Genomic DNA, 26,987 nt, shown 5'->3' with positions numbered 1-26,987 from the left:
GCTCTCGCCGCTAAATTGGCTGATCCGGTCCAAAACCCAAATATTGCGGGGGTTTTAATGATGACGTAGCGTCTTCATATTGATGAATTCTTACACGGCCAACCTGACATTTAATTCGCTCTCGAATTAAGAGATGCCAAAGGGGCAACAACATATGTAGCAACGTAGTGTCAGGCAAAGTAAAATATGGCCTGACACCGACTCACGGTTCTCAAGTGGTAACCCGATATTTATTGAAAGCTAGGTTGGTTATTAATTTCGGTACTTAAGATGGGTTTCATGGAATCGTATTGATGTGCTGATGAAAGACTTTTAGTATTATGATTTTGTTTGAAACAGGCTGAGCAAATATATTGAGTTATGATACGGGATTTAAGTTTTATTTTTAAAATTTTGAAATGAGACTAAAAAGCGTTTAAAAATTTAATTTGTTCGTGACGTCGACGTCGGGACGCTCTTGTGTGTAAGTGGTGTGCATAAGTACTAACCAAAAGATTTTTATTGTTGTGGTGTAGTGATTGTGAAGTTCAGCCACGATGTTGGAAAGGAGTTGCACACCTCCATTGACTTCACAAAATCGATCTGTCGAAGTGGTGGAGAGCTTGTCCTTACAGGTTCAAATATAGGTTTTGGTACATGAAGTGAAAGCATTAAACGAAAAACAAACCAATAAGGTAAGCGATGAACAGTATTCTTTTACCTGGGAAGAAATTCCACCATTTGATCCGGCCCATAAAAACATTTCCGTCAAGAAATGGCTTAGACTTTTCGAACAAAAAGCATATTTTTGTCGTTGGGACGATGTTACTTTAATGAGAAACGTAACAAATAGTTTAAGTGGGCATGCTCGTGATTGGTTTTTAAACTCTAGTTTTGCCGGAATATCTTTTAACGATTTTAAAAAACGTTTTCGTGAAGTGTACGATATTGATCCGCAAAGCGTAGGAGTAGTATTTCAAAATGCAGCAACATTTGTAAGTTCTGATAGCAAGAACTTAATAGAATATTTTGAACAAAAATTATTATTAATAAATAAACTTTCATGGGACATTCCGGAATGTGACAAAGTTAATATTATAGCTAGTGGTATAGTTAACCCAGTTATTAGACAATTAGTTTTTAGCAATAATTATAAGTGTTTAGATCAGTTATTGACATTTTTACGCGGTAACGATTATGCATCAAAAGAACCAGATAATAAAAGCACTCTTAAACAACGATCTGGTGGTTCAAAAATACTATGTTTTAATTGTAATGAAAGTGGACATAAAAAAATAAATTGTCCAAAAAATCGTTTTGCGAAAATGAATAGTAAGAAACCTAATTACTCTAATGATCTAATATAGTCAAACCAGGTGTAAGTAATGAGTGCAACATTTGTGGCAAACGAGGTCATATTGAAAAAGATTGTTGGAGAAAAAAAAATGTTAATTTTATGGATAGACATGCAAATAATTTGTTTTATAAAAAAGTGTTTATTAATTTAAATGAAATTAACGGACTTGTTAATACAGGAAGTGAATGCTCGTTAATTCGAAACTCAGTTGCAACAAAATGCGATTTGTTAGTTAGAGATAGTAGCAAATATTTTATTAAAAGTGTAGCAGGTGAAATAATAGAAACTAAAAAGGTTGTCGATAGTTTATTAGTCATAGATGATGTAGAAATTTTAGAACAAATGTTGGTTGTTCCGGATAGATATTGCCCTGCACAAATTTTAATTGGCAACAGTTTACTGCGTCGACAAATTATTGGTTTTACCAAGATTGGATCCGAAATCAAATTATTTCATACCGGGAATGATGTTTATTGTGTCAATGTTTGTACTGATATACAAAAACAGCTTGTGTCATGTGGTGGTCATCAAAAAAGAATAATGAATTTGCTTGAGGAATATAGGGATTGTATAGCTTTAAATCTCTCTGAAATTGGCAAGGTAAATTGCACCGAAATGCAAATTCAATTGACGTCAGATGAACCGGTGATATTCAACCCTTACAGACTGTCAGAGGATAGAAAACAAAAATTAAAAGTTATTTTCGATGAGCTTCTGGAACACAACATCATTCGAGAGTCTAACTCCCCTTATGCGAGCCCGGTAGTACTAATTCCTAAGCCTGATAAATCGTTGCGTATGTGTATCGACTACAGGAAATTAAACAGTATAAGAAAGTAAATAAAGTTTCCCCTTCCACTCATAGATGACCAAATAGACCAACTAATTTTCTCCATCTTCAACTCATTGGATTTATTTTCTGGTTACTACCAAATTCTGATGGCCAATGAGTCTATAGAAAAAACCCCATTTATTACTCCGGATGAAAAATTTTTACGCATGAGTTTTGGCCTGTGTAATGCTTTCTGTTTCAAAAAAATGATTAATAAAATTCTACAAGAACTACCATCTGGAACGGCATTTGGATACATTGATGACGTCATAGTGCCTGCAGAAAGCTACGAACATTCTTTGGAACAATTAAGAAAAGTTCTTAGTTTATTTAGAAAATATAATCTTACCTTACAACTGAAAAAGTGCAAATTCTTTATGGAGAAGCTTAATTATCTGGGAAGAGAAATATCTCATGAAGGAGTGCGACCCAATAAAATAAAAATACAAGCTTTAATTAATTTACATGAACCTAAGAATAAAAGAGTAACAACGATTTTTAGGATTATCTGGAGATTTCAGAAAGTTTGTTAAAAACTATGCCCAAATTAGTCCATTAACAAAACTTTTACGAAAAAATGTAAATTGGGTTTGGACTTCCCTACAAACACAGGGACTAGTACAGGTGAAAAAAATTTTAATGTCAAAGCCAGTCTTAAAAATATACGATCCCGATCTAGACATAGAAGTACACACTGATGCTATCAGCACTGCTGTGGCAGCCATTTTAATTCAAGTACATCCAGATGGTCCTTACCCAGTGGCATATTATAGTAAACGGTGCACTTTTGAGCAAAGTAAATATCACTCGTATGAACTTGAAACCATGGCAGTTGTTTTTGGGCTAAGACATTTTCGAGTATATCTATTAGGAAAGGAGTTTAAGGTATACACCGACTGTTCTGCAGTACGAGCTTGCAGCACAAAGCAAGATCTACTGCCGCGAATAGCAAGATGGTGGCTGAAACTGCAAGAGTATACGTTTGAGATATGTTACAGACCTGGTCATCAAATGAAACATGTCGACTGTTTAAGCCGTGATACTGGTGAAGAAAATTATAATGTAAATGCCATAGTTAATTTGACGGAAGAAGAGTGGGTAAAAGCAGTGCAACAACAAGATGATGACATTGTACGAATAATTGAATAAAACATAAAATATGTTGAGAAAAAAGACCAGAGAACAAAAATTATTATGAAAACTTTGAAATTCAAAATGAGGTATTATATCGAAAAGTAGATAAACAATTAAAATGGGTTGTACCTAGGGCCTCCCGATGGTTAATATGCAAATTAAATCATGACGACTGTGGACACTTAGGCTTAGAGAAAACCCTTAAACGAATTCGAATGAATTAATGGTTTGCTCAAATGAATAGGTTTGTTACAAAATATATCAAAGCCTGTTTAAATTGCTTGTATATGAAAGGCGGCAAAGGCCTTCAACATTTTATCTATCTTTTGTGTCCCTAAAAGGATTATATCTGACAGAGGTTCTTGTTTTATATCAAAAACAATAAATAATTTCTGCAATTCTATGGGCATTAAACATGTTTTAAATGCAGTCTGCACTCCCCGAGCAAACGGCCAGTGCGAAAGATTTAATGGGACGATACTCGACTCTTTAAGGTGTCTAAGTGCCAATGACAAAGACGAGTGTTCTTGGGATAAACATATACCATTGATCCAATTAAGTCTTAATACTTCAGTGCATAAAACTACAGGACAGACCCCTTATGAGTTGTTAATGGGAATAACTCCCAATTGTCCTGCTAATGCAAAAATAGTGCAAGAAATTGCAACAGACATACAGAAAACCGATTAAAAAGAACTGCGTGAGAGAGCGGAAAAGAGAATAACAGAGGCTCAGCAAAAACAGAAAGTGAAATTTGATGTTAAAAGATTCCGTCCCAAGGTATACAAAGAGACAGATCTGGTTATGGTAAAAATCACTAGTGATGTAGCTACGGGTCGTAGTAAAAAGTTGCAACCAATATTTTAAGGACCTTTTAAAATAAAGGCGGTGTTGCCAAATGATCGCTATGTAGTAGAAGATTTAAGGGATAAAAAGCGGGCTTGAATTAGCGTTGTAGCAATAGATAAAATTAAACCTTGGGTAGTATTAAATAGTGATAACGATTTGCCATTTGATGATAAAAACTTAGATTAGGTAGTATATGTACTAAAAAAAAAATTAAAAAAAAATATATAAAATAAAAGTATAGTGGTATATTAAGTAGTGTATGATGTACTACATGGTACCTATATTAAACATGGTAAATCTAATGTTTGTCTGTTGAAAAGTGAATGTTTAAGGCCTGTGAATTAAGAAATGTTATTTTAGATGTAGCTACTATGGTTAAAGGTTTGCGGTGGCCACCCCGATTTTGTCGAAAAAAATTTAAGGCTATAAAGTAATTAAAGTAATATCCGCAGGTTTGGAAATAAGAAGTTACAGATTCTTATTTTAACATTATTTTGTTTCTATGGTGTGGATAAATGATTGATGCCTATACTGAGTAAATTGATTGAGAGGTTCTGAGAATCCCAGTTGGCTGTTCTTGATATTTCTTTTTTATTTTGATGTGTAATTTAAATCAAAGTATACGGGAGTGTATATAAAAATAAAATCGGTCAGAATTCTGATCGACATTAAGGCTATCAAAGGCATGACTGTATTCTGTTCATGCGAAAAGGTGAATTAGTATAACTGTATTCTGTTATGCTGTGAGGAGCTATGTGTTAGCCAAAGCTGTAACATGAAGAGTGTTAATAAGGTTGTGTAAAGTATCTTAGGGTTGATTCTTGCTTTAAATGAAGTTGAGTTATTCTTGATGGTTAAAGCATGGTATAGCACACTAAGTGGTAGATCCTGGTGTCGGATAAAGCTGGTGGGATTGCTCTAAGTATGAGTTAGAGAACCCTGTTTGAGAAAATGTTGTCGCATTTTCTAGTTACAAAAGTAGGTACTGGAAATGATTTGGAAAAGAGATTGACAATATTGTATTCTACATATGTCAAATGAATATTGGTATAAATTAATGTGGATCAGAATTCTGGCCCGAATAAATTATATTGTCTTTGATTCGGTGTAACGATAGTTTTATGGTCGGCAGGTTTCTGATGAGTTGAGATACAGGATGGTTGGTCAACTTGGAGAAAAGGTTGTTTCGGGACGAAACAAGTGCATGCAAAATAGGCTGGTTATTAATTTCGGTACTTAAGATGGGTTTCATGAAATCGTATTGATGTGCTGATGAAAGACTTTTAGTGTTATGATTTTGTTTGAAACAGCCTGAGAAAATATATTGAGTTTTTAGTTTTAATAGACGAGTCTTAAAAAGCACATCCGTGTATTATTGAGTCATCCTGATAGTAGCAATCTGTAATAACAGAAAACAAAAAAAGCAGAATTTCGCCAATTTTTTAAAACTGAAATATGAATAAAATGAGTGCGTAGTGTAAACATTTCGAACATAATTACTTCGCTGAAATTCTTTTAACTCAAACTCATTTAAATAAATCAAAACAACAAATGTACTAAATGTTAATTAAAAAAAAATTAAAAAAAAACAACTTTTCTTTGCAAAACATTATCGGTGTTAAACGTAGAATAAAACATAAAACAAAAACAAAACTCTAGCATTTAAAGGTGGCTTTCGACAAATTTTATAGTTGTTTGCAAAGCGTCTGCAAAAATCAATGTCGTAACACATAAATTTCATTTAAATTTGTAAACAATGGCTTTCAAAAAACTTTATTTGTTTGCAAAGTGTTAACAAACTCGAATCATTTCGCAGAAAATATGGCTTTCAACAAACTATCTGTTATTGGTTTGCAAAGCGTTAGCAAAGACCAAAAATCATATCGCAGAAAATAATTATGTCATTAAACTATGGCTTTCAACAAACTTTTTGTTTGCAAAGCGTTATCGATGATGTTTTTTTTTTTTTTTGAAACTAATAATAATTAACATTTAAATTATTTCTGTTATACAAACATTTACAATCGCTTTCACTTTTGTAAATTGTTAAACAATTTTATACCTGTAAAATAATTTTCAATTCTCAGAAAATTCGCCAGGCCAAATTCTAATCATATCTTTGGCAACAGTGCATTTTCTGTTCGTAGACCTTCGTACTTATTGTCAAGCTTAGCTAAATGGCTATTTCCAGATGGGTGAAATACCAAATCACCGACGCTAATGACTTTATTGGATCATCTAGATTTATCGAACAACATTTTTGCTTTGTCAGCTTGTTTCGTAATACGTAAATATGCCAGCTGTCGATCATTTTCTAAACTTTTAGGCACGTCAAAATTTGGAATAGATTCGGTTAATGTTTTAATGTCTGGTAAATTGCCGTTTATGCCGGTCAATAAATAAACTGGAGAAAATCCCGTAGTCTTTTGTTCCGTAGTATTCAGAGTTGTTTGCAATTTTAAAGAGTTCGGCCATTCTGACTTATTATCACCATAGGCTAGGAGGTGGCGCAGGCCGCACTTGGCGCTGTCGTCGGCCGGCCTTATTAAATTGGAAATTTTTAAAATCGCGCCGGTTTGTTTCGACGGAGCGATGAAGCGGGTTGCCGGATTGTGCTAAATTTAACAAAATTTAACTACTGCTACAGATGAATGATCAGAAATTCGCCCAGTAAGATATTTTTATCTGTATTAGCGCGTATTTTTTTGTAGAGTAGATTATTTGATTAGTTTTATTTTTTATTTACGTTTATAGTGGAAATCATATAGTTTAGGAACTAAGGTTTTTAAGATATTTAGATACTAAATTTTATTAAATAAAACCTAAATTGTTGAGGCGAATTCATGTTTTACAGAAAATTATTTTATTGCGTAGTATTGCGCCTTCTAAAAAATAATTAATAAAAAATTATCAAATTCCTACAAATATCTCACAGTTTCAAAAAATGTTTAGAAAGAAGAAAGATGGAATGAGGAAGTTGCATCAATTTTTTTATTTTTGATTTTGATAGGGAATGAAAAATAAATAAACACGTGTTTTTTCTTTTTTTCATAGTTCCAAAATTGACAGAGTTACAGCGATTTGAAATGTGCCTGTGACGTCATAAGACGATAGTTTAATGTCGTCACTCCATGCTTTGTATATCTATATATACAAAACTAAAAACTCGAATATCTTTTGAAATAATCGGATTTAAGCAAAATAAAAAAATACGTATTGATTATTTTACTTTGTTCTTCAGTTTTTAATACTAAAAAACCGATTTTGTTTTTCATGCAACTTCCTCATTGCACACTTATTCAAATATATGTACACATGTTTAGCAAACTTAAAACCTAAGTGATTTAAACCCTTGATTTTAGTAATTTTGCTATTATTATTGATGCTTTTTATTGACCATTAGGTAATTCTTGGCTTTATGGATAAAACGTATAAATAAAAAAAAAGATAGGGTAAATTTTGAGCGGTTTTATATCGCAAAAAAAAATATTTTATTCGGTGAGGAACATTCAAAATTTTTGCTTTTTATTTTTTTACATAAAAAATAAGAATAACATAATAGAACAGTTTAACCAATCGAATAATATTTTATTAGGCATAGGTATGTGTCTACTAATAAACAAATAGACGCCAGTGGATAAACAATAATATTAAAGTCTAATTAACCATTCTGGGGGATTTAATCTTTAATAATGAAACCAAGGTTATGAAATTGTTTGGTGCCCTCATTATGACGTGTTGTAATCCTTCAGGGTGGTTGATCAGAGTCATGAAATTCTACCTCTGTTTTTAGAATTTTGGTATACTCTTTTCCACACCACCCCTGAGGTAGAGTTCACGACGCGTTTTTTTTACGTGGCTTCCCCTAGAGTGATAATAATGAACAATACCGAAACCAGAGAAATAATAATGAAAATCGTGTACTGCGCACTTTTGATAATAATCCAAGGCTAAGCTTTCGCAAGGCAGCTCAACAACTACAAATTCCTAAATCTCAAATATTGCGAACCTTACACGCTGACCACAGGCATGCATATCACCTACAGCCTGTTCAGGGCTTACACCCTGGTGATGCTAAAAAGAGAGTAAGATTTTGTCAGTGGCTTTTAAACTCAACAGAGGAAAATCCCGACTTTTTACAACCGACACAAGATACTTTGGACGGATGAGTCTTGTTTTACAAGACGCGGAGTGATAAATTTTCATAACATTCATGTTTGGGCACAACAGAATTTTCATGCAATTCGGCCAAGATCGTTTCAAAATGAATTTTCCGTTAATGGTTGGTTGGGCGTTATTCGTGATAATGTTTGTGGTCCGCATTTCCTACCTCCAAGGCTAAACTCACAACTATTTCTGGAGTTTTTAAATAATAGTCTGCCGGACTATTATTTAAAAACCTAAATAAATCCTCAATGTAGGATTTACCCATTAATTTGAGACATGAAAGTTGGATACAACTGGATGGAGCCCCCCCACATTTTGGAATAGGTGTAAGAAACTGGCTTAATAATAATTACCCTCGAAGGTGGATTGGCCGGCTAAAGAGGAATGATATTAATAATCAAAATGGTATTGGACCAATACCCTGGCCACCCAGGTCACCGGATCTTAATCCACTAGATTTTTACGTTTGGGGAAACATTAATGATAAAGTTTACGCTAATCCCGTATTTAACAGAGAGGAATTAATCTTAAGAATTCAGGAAGCATGCAATGACATGCAAAATCAAAATTTTGTGGTACTGGCTGCAATAAACTCCTTAATAACTCAGTGTAGAAAATGTATTGAGGTCGGTGGGCTGCATTTTGAACAACTTCTTTAATTATTAATTGTTTTTATTTTGTTATTGTTTTTAAACGAATTAAATGTGTTATCTTCTTATGTGTTTTTATAAATCAGCATTTTTACTCGCAAACGGTGTGTCGTACGATAAAAAGTAAAGAGATGTTTTTTATTTTAAATTAAACAAGGATTTCATAAAACAAAGAAATTAAAAAAAAAAACAGTGGCGCATCATTTTTTTACTTAAAATTAATTAAAATTGTATGAAGATCGGCCCGCACACACGCCACTGGTAAATAAAATTAATAATTTTTACACAAAAATATGCGTCTTGATTAACTGTCTAAACGTGCCAAATTTCATTAAAATATCTAAAGTGGTTTAAGAAAAATAAAAAAATTGATTTTTTTAATTAGAATTTTGACACCCTGTAATTTTTTAACCAATCATTTTTCGAATATTATCTATAATAGCGAACTTATTATTTTTTCGTTCTCCGCCGGGCATTTAATTTTCCGCCATCGAAACCGGACCACCCTGTATAGATGGATTTTGTCCCGGATTTATTTTACGAAAAAGTATATTATTTTGATAGAAATAATCTTTAGTAAGTTTGCCTTCCTTAAGTTGCTCTTGAATTTTTATTGTTTCGCTATCGTGCTTTTGAGCTTTTCTTAACCAATTATCTGTTAAAATTGTATTCATTACCTTTTGTTCGGAGACTTCAACCACAGGATTCCTGCTTAAATAATCAGCATGCTGCAAATATTTGCCCTTTCGATCTTCGATATCGAAATTAAATGATTGTAAATATAACCACCATCTGGCAACCCTGGGGATAAGTTCTTTTTTGTTTTGTTACAATTTTAGAGAGTTGCAGTCTGTAATTAACTTAAAATGTATACCAAGAAGATATACACGGAAATGTTTTATAGCGTAAAATACTGCCAGGGTTTCTAACTCATACGAATGGTACTTTGACTCTTACTTAGATGTTCGCCGAGAAAAATAAGCCACCACTCTTAACTGGTCATTTTTGTGCCGTTGAAAAAGTATTGCTCCGAAACCAATGCAACTAGCGTCGGTGTGATTTTCAGTTGATAAATTACTGTCAAAAAAGGCTAGCAAAGGTCGTTGGCTTAAAAAGGCACAGACGTAATTTTTAGCAATTTGTTGATCTGTTCCCCATATAAACTTTTCAGATTTTTTTGTAAGTTTGCTTATACACGCAGTTCGCGCTGACAGCTCAGGTATAAATTTACGAAAATAATTAGCGAGACCCATAAACTGCCGAACTTGCTTTACATTTTGAGGGTCAGAAGTTTTTAATAAAGCATCTACCTTATTTTTTCCAGGCCTCACCCCTTTTTCAGATATTTCTTGTCCTAAATATTCAATTTCTGTTCTAAAAAAATTACATTTTTTTATATTAAGAGAAAAACCAACTGATGTTAATGAGGCTAAGACTCGGTTTAATTTTTCCATGCCCTCAGATATATTTTGAAGGCATTAAAATATCGTCAATGTAAACTAATGCATCCCTGTCTTTAAGATCACCTACTAAAAGTAGAGCATTGCATATAGCACATTGAAAGACTGCTGGCGCATTAGCAAGGCCGAACGGCATAGGCATAAACTCATAATGCCCGTCCGGGGTAACAAAAGCGGTTTTATCTATCGAATCAGCAGCAATGGGTATCTGATGGAACCCAGATGCCATATCGAGAGTTATAAAGAAAATGTTGCCTTTTAAATTGTCTATTTGATCTTGAATAAGTGGTAAAGGAAAACGTTCTTTAATCGTTATTTTGTTTAAAGCTCGATAGTCACAACACATGCGGGAAGTGCCATTCTTTTTATGCACTAGAACAATTGGGCTTGCATAGGAAGAGTGACTTTCCCTTATAATATTGTTTTTAAATAAATCTTTTACTATTAATTTAACTTTTTCTCGTTCACAAAAAAGCAATCTATAAGGATGAAAATGTATCGGTTTTGAATCACTAAGGCAAATAGACAATTCAGCAGTAGATATTGGGGAAACTGAATTGCCACACGTAATATGCTGAATATAATTAGACAGTAATGTTATTAAATTTTGCAAATTTTCTCCAGCAAGAGACGTATTTATTGTTTGTGAAGAAAGTACTAAAGTATTAATTGATTTTTGGGAATCCGATACGTTTTCATTAAGCAAGATTCTGCTCCTTTACAATCAGTATGAATCTGGATACCTTTATATTCAAAAAGATCTCTACCTAATATGGCATCAGGAAGCATTGTGGAATCATCAACCACATAATAACAAATATTAAAAGCGGTGCCATTACTTTCAATTCGTAAAAATGTTTTACCTATAGCAAAAATTGTGTTATTTCCTATCCCTTTTAAAGTCATTAACGCCGGTTCAAAGTGTCAATGTAACTTTTTTGCAATACTTTCAGATATTAAACTACAATCCGCGCCCGTGTCGATTAAACAGTTTAAGGATACATTTTGTATCATAAATTTTGTCAAAAACTTCGGTCTAAATGAACACAAAAATAATTAATACGAGAAGTGGAAGGTTGCTCTCGTTTTTTAAGAAAACAATCAACAGCATAATATCCACGTTTCTTACAGTAAGCGCAGTATTAGATTTATCAAAAAAAAATGTATTATCAATTCGAATATTATCAAAATTTATCCTGTTCCTTTTAACACAATTTCGACTAAGGTGCCCAGGTTTATTACAAGCATAACACAATAATTGTTGATTATTATTTGATTTATTATTATTCTCAGGTGAATAACTTCTTTTTAATTTATTTTTTTCGGTATTATGAACCACAGAAGTTGAGACAGTCATGTTATAATTACTTAGCAGACTTAATAAACCACTAACCGAATCTATGTTACTATTAAATGCGCTGTTTTAACGTGAATATCATTGATCTCCAATAATAATTTCTAAAATTTGGCTCGTGATCAAGTTAAAATTTAATGAATTAATAAGAATTTTTTTTTCTGGCATACTCACAATAAGAATTAGCCTTTTTGCTTGTATACAGGGCGACGTTGCGTAGTTTTTGACTTAGGTTACGCTTTGCTGGATAAAGACTTGATAGTTCGGTTCGAAACTCCTCCCATGTCTTTTGAACTGGCTTCCATCCAGAAAACCAATCCTTAGCTTCACCAACCAATCCACTTGCACTTCGCACCATGAGCTCGTAGCTTGACCATGAAAAAGTTTCTCCCATCTTTTCCATTTCATCACACCACCGAGATGCACCATCATCATCTTTTAAAGGGTCAAAAAAAAGATTTTATTTTTCACAAATTTAAAGGTCAAAAACTGGGACACTGCCGACGATGCCGCGGGTTTTAGCGCGTCATCTCAAAACGATTTTAAAACATCAGTTAATATTTTCGCGAACTTTTTCATTTTTAAACACTTTGGCGTATTTTTCGCGAACGCAAACACCACACGAAGAAAAATGCCAAAAAAATGCCTAATTTTGCACGCGCGAAATTGGTGTCAGGCCAAAAATGTTAAATTCAAATCCGGTGGCGGTAAATAAATATTTTAATTTTAATATATGGGGCGTTTACCAATTTTTATTATAAAAACAATATTAATCAAATAAATCAAATAATAATCTTAGTGATAATTACTTACATTATATATTTAAAAACCACGATACTTAAATTACTTGTTGATTATGTTGATAAATATGTTGATACATGTAGTCAAGTGTAAGATGACATAACGTACGTACCTGGAAAAAATAAATATGTTGAGCAACCAATTTCCTAATTATGTTATTTTATTTAGTATTTAGATATTTTGATTATTAAAAGATTTAAACATTTATAACTAGTTAAATTATTATTTAATAGCTATTTATTATATTTGGAATATTATTACGCATTGTTTCTGTCACCCACTAGCGCAATATAAATGTGCTATTAACTGCTTAAACAATTAAATGTAAAATATAACTATAAATAGTACATGAAAACGTACTTTGCAACATTCAAATCTGTAAGTCGCTCAAACACTCCACAATAAGCAACTTGTTGGTAAATAAATCTACGTTATATGGCCATCTTAGGTAAAAGGAAAAAGATGATATGCAGCTCTAGCACTCTGCTTTTATTAAATGAATTATCTGTAAATATTTTATGTAGATTAAACAGGTATTAAATATTTTATGTCAAATATTATTATTATCTTGTAAAACACATATATTTAAAATAAAATGTTGAAATGTAAATAGCAACAACAATAAAAAAAAAAATGGATATGCTCCGTGAGAAAACTCACCAGTATAAAAATAATCCAAAATAAGGCACAAGCACTTAAAACAAATAATATTCACGCACGCTACTTTCTCTTCAAAAGTCGAATACGTTTTAAAAAAGATCTTTTAAGCAAAGTTTAGATCTCAGGGCTCTTAGACTGGATGTTTATGCGATCGAACCTCAAGTATCGAATTACTCTTGTATGGCTTGTCCATAAATTATTCTTTCTTAATCTTAATAGTTATTGCGGCGTTAAAAGAAATAGGACGAAGTGTTTAGTCTAGTTTAATATTTTTTAAAGGAAAAAAAAACTACATCTTACAGTGGCACTTTTAGTTGTTCTATCCCAGTTCTGATGTAAGAAAAACTAAATTTAAATACAATTATGTAATAAAAAGATAAAATCTTAAAAACTTTGAAAAATAAAATTGACAAGCAGCTCTCAAGCAGCCATGCAATCATTAAGTTACCAGAGTCACACCTTTTCTTTAACATCCAAACCAAAATAAAATCACTTAATAAGCATCTAACTCTAAAAATCTAAACCTAAACAAAATATATTTTTAAAGAAATAAATCACTTAACGCCATACTAATAAAAGTCCCTTTAAAAAACAAAACACCGCTGTCGCCGCTAAATTGGTTGATCCGGTCCAAAACCCAAATATTGCGTGGGTTTTAATGATGACGTAGCGTTATCATATTGATGAATTCTTACATATACATGGTCTGCTTATATAGATCTCCAGATGACAATATCGATGAATTTTTTTGTAGACTGCAGCAAATGTTAACAAGTATTCCGTTACATGCACGCATTTTGTTGACACGAGATATAAGTACAACATTTTTTAATAAAGATGTTATCAACACACGTCTTGAAAACTTAATGTTAACTTTTAATTTGCCTATGTATGTGGCGCAAGCGTCAAGCATTACAGCCGTGTTCTTTACATGTTTAGATTATGTATGCACAAATTTTTTGGATTTAGGGATTGACGTCATCATCGTAAATCCAAGTCTCTCGGATCATGAGGCTTTTATTGCTAATTTTAATGTTGTCTCAAAACATCATCCCAGCAACAATGAAAGGGCTAGAAAAGAATGTCTTCAGAAGCAAATTCTCGAACTTTTGACAGAATTTGCAATGCTACTACATGGAATTCTGCTCTTCTTCACCATGATCCTTTAAGATATTTTCATCAAATGCTGACTCATGCTTTCGAGGAAACATTTCCACATAGATTTTGCAAGATAAGTGTAGGTAAAGATTGGTTTACTCAAGGTTTAAAAGTATCTTCTCTTAATATGAGGTGTTTGCACTCACTTTATTTCTTCCTTAAGTTTTATGGCATATCATAATAACTATAGATGTGTGTACAGAAGAACCATCAAGTTTGCCCAGAGGAGATATTTTAATGACCGTTTGAGTGGCGCTAAAAATAAACAGCGCTAAACCTTGTTGGATTTACCGGGTAGCAATAGATCTTGTCTATATACCAATTTAAATACTGATTCATTTAATTCATTTTAACATCTCTATTGCTGCTAATGTGAGAAACTCTGTTTATGTTGTCATCTTTAGGCACTGTTGACCTATTAAATTTTATGGATAACCCAATCTCGCAATCTTTTTTTTCTATTTCCTACTGACACAATGGATACGTATTATATAATGCAATGCGTATTAATTAATGCAAAGGATTCAAAATAAAAATTCTTCTGGATGGGATGGGATGGTATTTCCATTTAAACTCTGCAAGCACTTCCTGATGCTGCTTTGATTCTTTTTTCAGAAACCATAAATCAAATTTGAGGTGTGTTTCCTAGTACTATTAAATTGGCAAGGGTTGTACCTCTTTTTAAGAAAGGTGATACTGAATCTCCCTCCAACTCTCGACCAATTTCTATATTAACAATTTTAAAAATGGTTGAAAAACTCGTCAAAAGTCGGATTCTGGATTTTCTGGAGATTCTAGATTTTGCGCCTCAAGATTCTGTATTGGGACCTTTATTGTTTTTAATTTTTGTTAATGATCTTCCATATCTAAAGATCTCTGTAAGATGTGTTATATTTGCTGATGACACCACTGTCTTGTGGAACAACACATAAAAGGATGATCTACGAATACATGTATCGGATTGGATCTGAATATTCTTGGAGATTGGTGTACGGGAGGGTCGATAGCTTTTTCCTCCTGTCGTAGGCACGTGGAAGCACCTAAACCAAGTGGACTGTATAATTTCCTCCTTTCCTAGGGTATCCAGATCTTCCAGGGATATTAGAGCAACCCAGCAATTGGTAAAGCACAAAATAAAATACTATGCTTCAAACTTAGAATTATCATATAAAGTTTAAAAGTTTAACTTGATTGTAAATGGTTAAAATCAGATTAGTACAAAATGTCCCAGAAAACGCATTTTCAGAGCGTTGTGTGTACCCTTTGAGATAATTACGTCGACTAACTTAAGCGATAACTTGAGTGCGGGCAATCAGGATGTGGTTACAGATCAAGTCTCCGTATAGTAAAGTAAGTTGTCATAAGATTGGTCCGTTATGGGCGCTTCAGACGCGCTTAATTGTTATGGGGATCACAACATCCCCCCCCCCTCCCTATTGAAGCATTTGATTCAACTAGTTAAAGATTATTCCTGTTCAAATGGTAAAGGGCATAACTTTATTAAGGGACAAATAAATTCTCCTTCCTTAGAGCGAATTTTTGCAATCCTAACCTTACCATCTGAACTAGGAATTACTTCCACAATTCGTGCTAAAACCCACTGCAGGGGTGGTACGTTTTCTTCTTTAACCAGAACCACCATATTCATTCACCTATTAAGAAATGTGATAGAGTCAGACAGTTTAAGTCATTTGAATCTGTTGAAATTGAACACAATGACCTGGAATTTAGAATTGCTCCAAATTCTGATAATACAGTTGTCAATTCCTCAAAAGTTAAGTCAAATTTCCTACAATATACGCCGCAAATGATATTTGATTGATTTTATCACCAAATTACCCTATCCCTATATTAAAACCAAAATCCAGCCCAATGAGGACTTAAAGGCGGAATAAATTTCCGTTCAATTTCCCTGTTTGTTAAAAAAAAATTAATCCTTTCAAAATTATTTTAATCTTTAAAAAATAAATAAACTTCTCTAAGTAGATTATTTTTCCCTTGGAAATTTGTTGCATTATTACTACACATTTTTACAGGACAGCCTCGTCTAGCAGTAAATCTCTTTAGTGTATACAAAAAACATTCTGCAGTCAAACTACTGACCAATTCAAGCTGAATGGCCGTCATTATATATGCCTTTGTTTTTGTTGAACCTCTTAATCTTGCCCGTTTTCACAAAATATGAACTTCAAAGTCAACTCCGACCTTGAGAAATGGACGACCTACAGCCACTCTATCCAGTGGAAGAGTGGATGTTTGAATCTTAAGACGATGACATTTAACATATTTATGAATCACAGATTTGACTGCTATTAAGCCACGGATAGGCCAAAACGTCAATCTTAAATTTGCAGGTAGAGCATGAGCTCCAGCATGTAATAATTTAATGTGCTCTGCCCATATGGTGTTTAGCAGGCAAGATAATTGAAAATTTTTGCATAATTAATTTCTGCATTCGACAAATGACTATTAACTCGTAAAATATTGTTTACATCTACTACGAGTTGAAAATGTATGTGTCTCTATTATTTTTCTTCAAATATTCAATTTCTTTTAAAAAGACTTCGGTTTGAACAAGTTGTACTATTGTTAAAGATCACTTTAATTCCTTTACAATTAATGAACCAGAATCCTATCTATTTACAAACTTTTAACAATATGCAAGTGTCCTTTGCAATCTATTAAAATTAGAAAACCTATACGAATCAATAATTGAGTCCACGCTAACTTGCATTAAAATAACTTTCCTTTGTTCTGGAATGCCTTCTACTTCTGTAGTTTGATTATTTGAGAAATCTAACTGTAAGTTCAAAAGAAATTGTGGACCTTCCTACCAAAGTTTATGTGATAATATCTTACCTTAATGTAATCCTCTTGATAAACAATCAGCAGGATTTTCCTCTGATTTAATATGTCTTCAATAAGAATTCAATATTAATTCCTGCACCTTCGAAAGTCTGTTGGAAATAAAAGTTATCCAGCGGTTTGGAGTACCATAGAGCCAAGCCAAAAGCAGTGCACCACATAATTCTAATCTAGGCAACGATATTGTTTTTAAAGGGGCAATGCGTGACTGGGAGCATAAAAGCTGAGAAGAAACACATTATTTGAATATATTGTCCTGATATAGATGCATGGACCATATGCCTTTGTGGATCCATCTGAAAAACCATGCTAAACGAACTAAAGCTCAAAAGGTGCAGCTCCATCAAACAGCCAACGAGGAATTTTCAAATTATTTAAATGATGGATATCATCAGAAAACTTTTTGATTTAAATTTTAAGATTTTAGTTCTTTCCAGTGATTTAAATTTTCAGATTTTAGTCCTTCGTCCCAACCAGTTTTATTGGGCCATATTTTTTGCATTAGAATTTTCGTTATTACAATGATTGGACCCAAAAATCCCATAGGATTATACATTATTTTGTGCTATTCTTGACATCACAACTTTTCGTAATTTTCATCCCATTTATTTCCCTTATTTTAGGAACTGAAATTTTAAATACATCTTGTTTTGAGATCCAAACAACTCCAACAACTTTATTTACAAATTCATAATCACCCATAAAAATTCCTTCAGTTTCCTTTCCTTTATCTACTATTGACAATAAAGAAATGCTATTACAGCACCTCTTATGCAAATTGAAACCCTCAGATTTATTAATTGTTCTTTTAGAAGTAATATTTATTTTCTAGCATAGCAATAGCATTGCTGCAATACACCTTAAGCTATAAAATTAGATAAATATCATGTTTAGATAAATATCAATATCATCTTTAGCTAGTTTGTTCAAGCAACAAGTGCCCAAAAAAGAAGCTGAGTTTGTACCATAGGTAACAGTTTGCAACTCTATAATTTGAATTAATTCATCTGGATTTTCCCTCCATAAGATGTTTTGTAACTTCCTTTGATGTGAATTAATTTTAATCATACAATATTCAAACAACTAATCAAACAAATTGAAATGTCCGAACCCTGCAAGTTATATCAAACCATTACATTGAAACGCAAGGTGCTCCAGTTTTCTCGAAGTCACGCAGATTACCACCAGACCGATTGCAAGCTGCCCGCGCTGAATTCAACGAGCTGATGGAAGCAGGAATTATCCGACTATCAAAGTCTTCATGGGCCAGTCCGCTGCATATGGTTCAAAAAGCTAATGGGCAATGGCGTGCTTGCGGAGATGTCTGCCGTCTGAGAGCAATAACAAAACCAGATCGGTATCCAATGCCGCACATCCAGGACTTTGCAAATCAGTTGCATGGTAAGCAATATTTCTCAACTATCGACCTTGTACGTGCTTTCTACTAGATCCCCGTCCGCCCACAAGATGTGCAGAAAACAGCCGTAATAACACCCTTTGGCCTATACGAATTCCTCCAGATGCCATTTGGCTTGCGTAATGCAGCTTAGACCTTACAGAGGTACCTCCACCACCTCTTTTGAGAATGCTCGTATGTGTATGTGTATATTGACGACATTTCAGTGTCGTCGGAGACAGAAGCAGAGCACGAGCGATATCTAGCATTAGTACTTCGAATCTTAGAGGCTAACGGCCTCCTTATCAACAAGGACAAGTCAAAATTCCGGGTACGTGAAGCTAACTTTCTAGGCGACATAATCTCTTCAAGCGGTGTTCGACCACTACAGGCTAAAGTCAGCGCCATCCGTTACTTTCTACAGCCCACGTCTTATCGACAGCTACGACGTTTTATCGGCATGCTCAACTTTTACAGACGTTGGCTTTCAAACGCTGCAAACGAGCTCATGCCATTAACCCAGCTACTATCTAAGCAGAAAAAGAAGCAGCAGGAGCTGACTTTAACGCCAGAGGCAGCAGCCGCCTTCACCAGAGTCAAAGAACTGTTGGCATCTTTTAGCCAGCTGGTTTTCCCAGCACCAAATTGTCAACTAAACATGTCAGTTGATGCCTCGGATTCTGCCATCGGTGGTGTTTTGAAACAGCTTAAAGGGGGGCATATATTGCCTTCTTTTCACGGATGCTTTCTCGAACTGAACGAAACTACAGCACCTATGACTGTGAGCTACTGGCCATATTCAATGATATTCATCATTTCCGCCATTTTTTTGGAGGGCAGACAGTTTGTTATCTATACCGACCACAAACCTCTAACATATGCCTTTCAGCAGCGCCATAATAGACAGTCCCCACGACAAATCCGCCAACTAGAATTTATTGGTCAATTTTCGTGTGATATCCATCATATCCAGGGTGTAGACAACATCGTTGCCGATTGCCTCTCGAGACCTGAAGTAGACGCCATTATAGCGCCCATTACCATCGATTTTGACCGGTTGGCTGAAGCGCAAACTCAAGATGAGAGTCGGCAGCAGGTACTGAACGACCCAGCTAGATCATTACACCTTTAACACATGATTCTACCGGACAGTCAGCAACCATTTTATTGCTCAGCCCAGAATGGTCGTATACGAGTCTACGTGCCAGCCCCGTTCCAGAGGGATGTTTACCTAAAATTCCACACCCAGTCCCACCCGGGGCATGCTGCTACACTGCGAATGATCTCTGAGCGCTTTGTACGGCGTAACATGAACCGCCAAGTGAAACAATGGTTCCGAGAATGCATCCAATGTTAGCGTGCTAAGATTAGACGCCATACCGTGACGCCTATTGCACCGATAGGAATGCGTGATGACCGATTCGCTCATATACACATCGACATCGTAGGCCTCCTGCCAGACCATAAAACCATAAACCAGAACTTTCGGTACCTTCTTACGATCATCGATCGATTTACCAGGAGACCTGAAGCTATCCCTATTCAAGAAATAACAGCAGAAGCCGTGTCACAGAAGCTGCTTGAGGCATGGATTTCTCGCTTTGGGGTGCCAGTGACGATAACTACGGATCGAGGCAGACAATTTGAAAGCCAGTTGTTCCGCCAGCTTAATGCATTGCTTGAAGTGCAACACATTAAGACAACTGCTTACCACCCACAGTCAAATGGGTGTATCAAACGCTTTCACCGAACACTAAAAGCTGCCCTAATCGCCGCCGATGCAACATCATGGGTAGAAGCCCTTCCTTTGGTCATGCTGAGTCTTCGAAACACCTTTAAACCAGATATCAATTGCACAGCTTCAGAGTTGGTGTACGGTACTCCGGTTTGTTTCCCCGGACAGCTACTCGTCCCAGCTGCAGCGGCACCTGATGAACATAGCTTTGTCCATCCGACTCATGTGTTCATCCGTACTTATAAAGTGAAGCCTCCGCTGACACCACCATATACCGGCCCTTTTAGAGTCAGGAGCGTCATGACAAGTACTTGACAGTAGATGTTCAGAACCAACCACAACGAATTTCCATTGATTGACTCAAACCAGCTTATGTGCCACAGTCACATCAACTAGTGGAAGAACACTCATATGCCAACCGTTTGCTGTCCAATGCAATTCAACAGAACCATTTGCAACCGCCGGGTCCCTGACTGGGGGGAGCCCTGTGGCGAATATACATACAGTGAACATGCGCCCCAGATGCATGAAGCTTGGCAACGCCGGCGGGGATTGATCAGCTGTGAATCACATGGATGAAACTTGTATGGTGAAAATCGGAATCGTATATCGGCCATCTTGCTTGGCAAAATTGACAGGGAGCTGACGGCCAGTTGTTGACATTGACTGATGGAACATCATTTGTCATTGTCCTACCATTTGAGTTTGTTTTTTATTTCAATGAATGCTAGCGTGGGTTGAGTTTGCTATTTGTTGGAATTTATGACTTTTTTTCTAAAAAGTTCTCTTTCAATATTGGGAGTAGTGTTTTAATTAATTTGCGGCTAGCAATTCCAGGTTTCTGGTAAGAAAATCCGAATTTATTTATTACTATTATGTTTTTGTATTGTCAATCTTTAGTCTTTAGTAAAATCAAATTCAGTTTATTTCAATGAAGAAGTTTCACTTTTCAAGTATTTAATTTTTAACTTGATTATTATAAATACATATTACAAAATGTCTGGCCTCTCATTTTCTATTCAACAATTAAAAATTGATTGAAATTTTCCTGACCTTGAAGTAAGAGTATGTTTATTTTAAATGTTGATCTGATTTGATCTGATCTGAGAAACAGTAATAAAAGATTTTTTTAATTTCCTTCAGATCATATTACAAGAAAAACATGAAGAGGGATATGCAATATAAATATTATTAAGACTTTGAGCTATAGAATTTCTTCTGATCAGTTCTCCACAAATTTTAATAATGCTGATACCCCTGGCTTGACACTACAATACATATTTATTTAAACATTTATTTTGTCTTTTTTTTACATGAATCATTTGGTAAATTGATTTATAAGGTTTGCACTGTCTATTTTTTTATTTTATTTCCTGCTCGTATCATACCACTTCCTGTGTTCACTGAGACAAGACATAGGTATAGTGGCTAAGAGACCTGAGCACCCGGAATGGATCAGAATTAATGTTTTTCTAACAACTTGTTTTTTTAAGAGTTTCTTTTTATTTTATGTAAACATCTATCCTTGAATTAAGTTTGTAGTAATATTATAGTTCCAAGATATATGTTGTTAGTATTATAAGAGACCAACAAATATATTCTATGTAAGTGATATATGTTTATACTAAAAAGTTGTTTTAATTTTGAAAGAGTTTATTTTGTTTTGTCGATGGATATATTATTTCTTTCGATAATACTCTGTTATAGAATTTTTAATTAATTTTAAAAACTAATATTTAGATTATAATTTAAATAATTTTAAAATCTGTTTAATTTTTCTTTAGGAAACAGATACAAGTACATATTAAATAAGAATAATTCATCCTCTATTGACTCTATGTATTAATAACATGAGGGTATTATTAACCTAATAGGAATGCATTTAGATGTATTATGAGAAAATAGCACAAAAATGTTGACAACCTTTTCTAATCTGTATAAAAATAGGGTAGTTAGTTCAGTGCTAACAAAATAATTTTAAACATTTTTAGATTAATTCTAATTTATATAATGTCTGTTATAATGAATTATTGAATATTATGTATATCATTTTAAGTAATTTTTTTTCCAGGAAAATTAAATAATAAATGTATTAAAGCAAAAAAAACATTGTTTTATTTCCATTTGTCCAATTGGTGATATGTTGTACACTATTGTTAGTACACTTTCGTAGATTATTGCAGTAAATTAACCTATTTAGATATGTAAAATAAAGCTGAAAAGTTTTATTTTTGTTCAGATCAATATCTGATGCTAACACCTAAACAAAAAGGCTCTTTTCTCTATGAGTAACCTTTTTGATTAGGCGTTTGCTTTAGATATTACGATTAAATGATAAGATTGTCAGATTAAAGAAAATGTGATTTCCCGCCTTAATTTGGCCAGGCCTTTCTACCATTTCGATTGGTCCAATTAGACACGTCAAACTGTCAAGTTAGTTACACCAGTTTCCGCTGCCAAGCGAGAGGCCGCTAGCTGATTTGTCAGAAGAATTTCTTTCAGTTTGTATACAACCACCACTTCTCTATATATTTGTGTTCTGTGCTGTGAATTATCAAGTATCGCCTCGGGACTCTAACACGATCCTCGAGACTCTCGACACGACCATATGATAATCGAAACCTCATGTAATTAATTAAGTTCGTAAATGTGTTTATTTTTTGTAGTTTAGTTTTTGATTAAACAATTACAGTAAACTGTAAGTGTGCCTTACTTGCTCTCCGCAACGGCCACACATCTGATTGCCAAATACATTTTAAGGTCGGTTCACAGCTCACATCACATCCCCCTTTCTTTAAATTTAAAATAACATTTAAAAAATTTTAATTTAAAATTTTTCTTAAACACTAACTATAAGTTACAATTTTTTATCACAGATATTGTTTTTCATATTGTTGTCGCTCACTTCTTATTACTACTATCATTCCTTAAATCTAATATTACATTTTACCATATCACAATCGTTATAATAAACATTTAGTGTAAAAGTACATAACATTTAACCTTTGTCTAGCAACTAACTTTGTACTAAAATTTCTTATCTCCCCCTTTGTTTTTTTTTAATTTAATGTAAATTATATGAAATTACCTAAACTATGAAGTATATAATGGGTCGCAAACTGTTTGCTTTCATTGCTGAATTTAATGCTTGTATAAAAAAAAATTACTCTGAGTTGTGAATAGTATGTACGTTACATAAAAAAAATTGTAATTATGAAATTGTGACTTTTAATAATGTAATAATGTAATAATAACGGTTTTACAAATAAGATTTTGCACAACATAAAAATTTTCTTTTTTTTTCTTTTCCTTTTATTAATACAGGTCTTTAATCAAAGTCTAAAAAGCGATTAGGTCTTTTAATCGATCTTCCAGATTTAGTCACAAAGTCTTTAGGCACTAAACTATAATCATCACTTGTATCAGAGCTTTTGTTAGAGTTGTCACAACTATTTACAATTATTACTAAACTTCTACTTTGGTCTTTCGACTCATCTGAACTTACATTAATACATAAACTATTATACAATGAAGAATTTTCGGAGCTAGAGCTAGAGCTTTGGTCAACTATTGTTGATGAGTGTTTTGAGTCGCTACTAGACTCTTTAACAAGTTAGGTGAACAACCTGGTAGGCCTTTGCCTAAATTGTCAATGTCTGGTGAATTTGGATTTCTACTATGACTTGGTGAATTTAAATTACTATGACTCGGTGAGCCTGTGAACTCGTCTTGCAAGGTATGTGAATTTTCAGTTTGGAAGGTTGAGCAAAATTATGAAAAATGTTACTTGAAAATATCGGAGAAAAACTTGGATATGAGTGTGAAAAATTGTTGTTAACAGACTTATCACAAAAATGGTTACTAGGTTGTTCTTGATAATTGCCAACAGAGTTTGATGGTTGTTTAATTGATTTATTTTTAAGTTTATTGACAGGTCTAATAAAAATACTATTTCTTACAAAAATTCTATCATCTTGTAGTAAAACTTTGTAGGCTCTTATACCACATTTGACAAAATTCTACCCCTCAACCATTTTGTATGTAGTTTTATTTGCACCCACACCTCAGTATTATCTTGAAATTGATCTTTAGGCCTGGTACCCTTCTTATCAGAGTAGTACCTTTGTTTGGCCTGACTCTGTTCAATAAAATTGTCAAACTGTTTTTTATCGATTAATCGAGATTCAAATTTGTTACTCTGTCGACTCATTAGCACATTGGCTGGTGAGTGTTTTCCGTCAATTGGGGTGTTTCTTAAATCAAGTAAAGCTAAGTGGTGATCTTTTCCCTCATAAAAACATTTTTTTTAATCATTTTTATTGTTTGAATAGCTCTTTCCACTTGGCCGTTACTTTGTGGATAAGTTGGAGATGAAAATTTATGTGTAAACCCATAATCTTTTGAAAATTGAGAAAATAAATGACTAGCGAATTGTGGACCTCCATAGATATTTTGGTATACCATCAGACATAACTATTGATGGTATACCAAAACGCGAGAAAATGCTCTTCAAACAATCTATAACACTTTTACTTAATAAATCCCCTTTTAAATCAATGACTTCAACAAAATTTGAGTAATAATCTATAAGCAGTAAATATGTGTGGTTACTAAATTCGAATAAATCAATGCCAATTTTATAAAAAAGCACCTTGACAATCCCATGAGATATCATGGGCTCAGACTGGTCCGACTTTCTGTGAGCTTGGCAAACATGACAGGAAGCAATAAGGTCCTAAATCTGTTTATTCACGCCTAACCAAAAAAATGACAAGTTTGCTTTATCAATAGTTTTATTTATGCCTAGGTGACTATAGGGCAATCTATCTGTTAGTTACTATCAATATATAATATATATAATATATTTTATTTACATACACCAATGTGTATGTAAATAAAATCCATAAATCAACTTAATCGAAGAACCAGATTTATTCAATCGAACAAATCAACTATATAATTATATGTAGACGAACTGTACAAATCCATATCGCTAGTAATTTGAAATTAATAAAGACAAGAGGCAGCGTGTGTAAATTAGCCGGAGATAAGGTAAAAGTTCAGAAAAGTGTGTATATCGAGGCACAACCTTATCGTGTTAAAACTCAAGTGAGACTGCCGTAAAACGGGCAAAGTCGGTAAAAGTCGCCAAAACAAAGCAAAGAAAATGCCTTTGTCGCAGCGCGAACCCCGCCGCCGCCGTCCTTTGTCAAGAAGCCGACACAGGTGCATCCAAGAACCGTTAAATTCGTTTGAATTTAGTACGATTCACTGAGAGAAACCGCGTTAAATGTAATAATTAAAGTATGGTTCGATAGTAAAGCGTAATTCACAACAGTATCCAAGATTTATTTTCTAAGGCTCTTTGGCACGATTAATTTTTGACCAAAAAACCAAATCTTTCATGATATTTAACTCATGATGAAATTTATAATAAAATTTTATTTCACATGGAACTTTAGCATAAGACTTTAGCCAACCTTTATTTATGAAATTTTTAATTAAAATTAACTCTTGATCTTTACTAGTTAAGTCTTTAAGTTTTTAACTAATTTCAGGAGTTGTATTCAGTTGACTAGAGATAAGACAAACTTGGGCTTCATGCTCAATATCAATGTTTCGTAAAAAAACTTTAAAAGAGTATCAGCTATTATTAGTTTTTTACGCGGTTTGTAAACAAGATTAAAATCAAACTTTTTTAACTGAATCAACATTCTTTGAAGTCTAGCTGGACATGAGTTTAAAGGCTTTTTTATAATAGATATAAGAGGTTGGTGGTCAGTCTCTACGATGAAAGACTTTCCAAAAATATACTCTTCAAAATGTGTTATACCAAAAAATACCCCTAATAATTCTTTTTCAATGTGACTATATCTTCTCTGAGTCTCTGTTAAACTTTTTGATGCATAGGCACATGGAATACCCTCCTGTAACAAAACTGCTGCCATGCCATTTTGACAAGAATCTACTGTGATAGTTGTTGGTTTTTCGACATCATAAAATTTTAAACAAGGTCTCTGACATGCAAAATTTTTTAGTTCATTAAAACAGTTATCGTGTTTATACAAAAGCAATATCTTTTTTAAGCAAATTACGTAAGTGAAAAGTTTTTTCAGACAAATTAGGAATAAATTTACCCACATAAGTGATATAACCTAAAAATCTTTGAACATCATTTTTATTTTGAGGTTTTGGCATATTTTTAATGGCATTTACTTTAATCTACAAAAATATCCGAGGATGATATCCAATGACCCATGTATAAACCACGATCGACTAAAAATTTACATTTATTTTTATTAAATCTAACGTTATTTTTTGCTACAATTTTAAAAACTTTAATTAACCTTAAATTATGTTCTTCAATTGTAGACCCAAAACAAATAAAGTCATTAAAATAACATCCTACACCCTCTAAACTATCAAAAATATCATTCATACGTTCCTGAAAAACCGTTAGTTGGACTACTCGTTAAGTCATATGGCAATCTTAGAAACCTATAACTTCCAAATTCAGTCGCAAATGTACATAATCTAGCACTTTCATCATCTAGTTGAATCTGTAAAAACCCTTGTATGCAACACTAGGG

At 33.6% G+C, this 26,987-nt stretch overlaps 1 protein-coding gene across 6 annotated transcripts in view; it reads left to right on the top strand.

Moving 5' to 3' along the window:
- LOC126746583 (patched domain-containing protein 3-like) overlaps positions 1–26,987 on the top strand; it is a 242,284-nt gene that overhangs the window by 122,254 nt on the left and 93,043 nt on the right. The window lies entirely within an intron of this gene.

Source organism: Anthonomus grandis, chromosome 17 (genome assembly GCF_022605725.1).
Source record: "Anthonomus grandis grandis chromosome 17, icAntGran1.3, whole genome shotgun sequence".
Lineage (NCBI taxonomy): Eukaryota > Metazoa > Arthropoda > Insecta > Coleoptera > Curculionidae > Anthonomus > Anthonomus grandis.
Note: the sequence above shows the minus strand (reverse complement) of the source record. Positions and strands in the feature narration are given on the sequence as shown.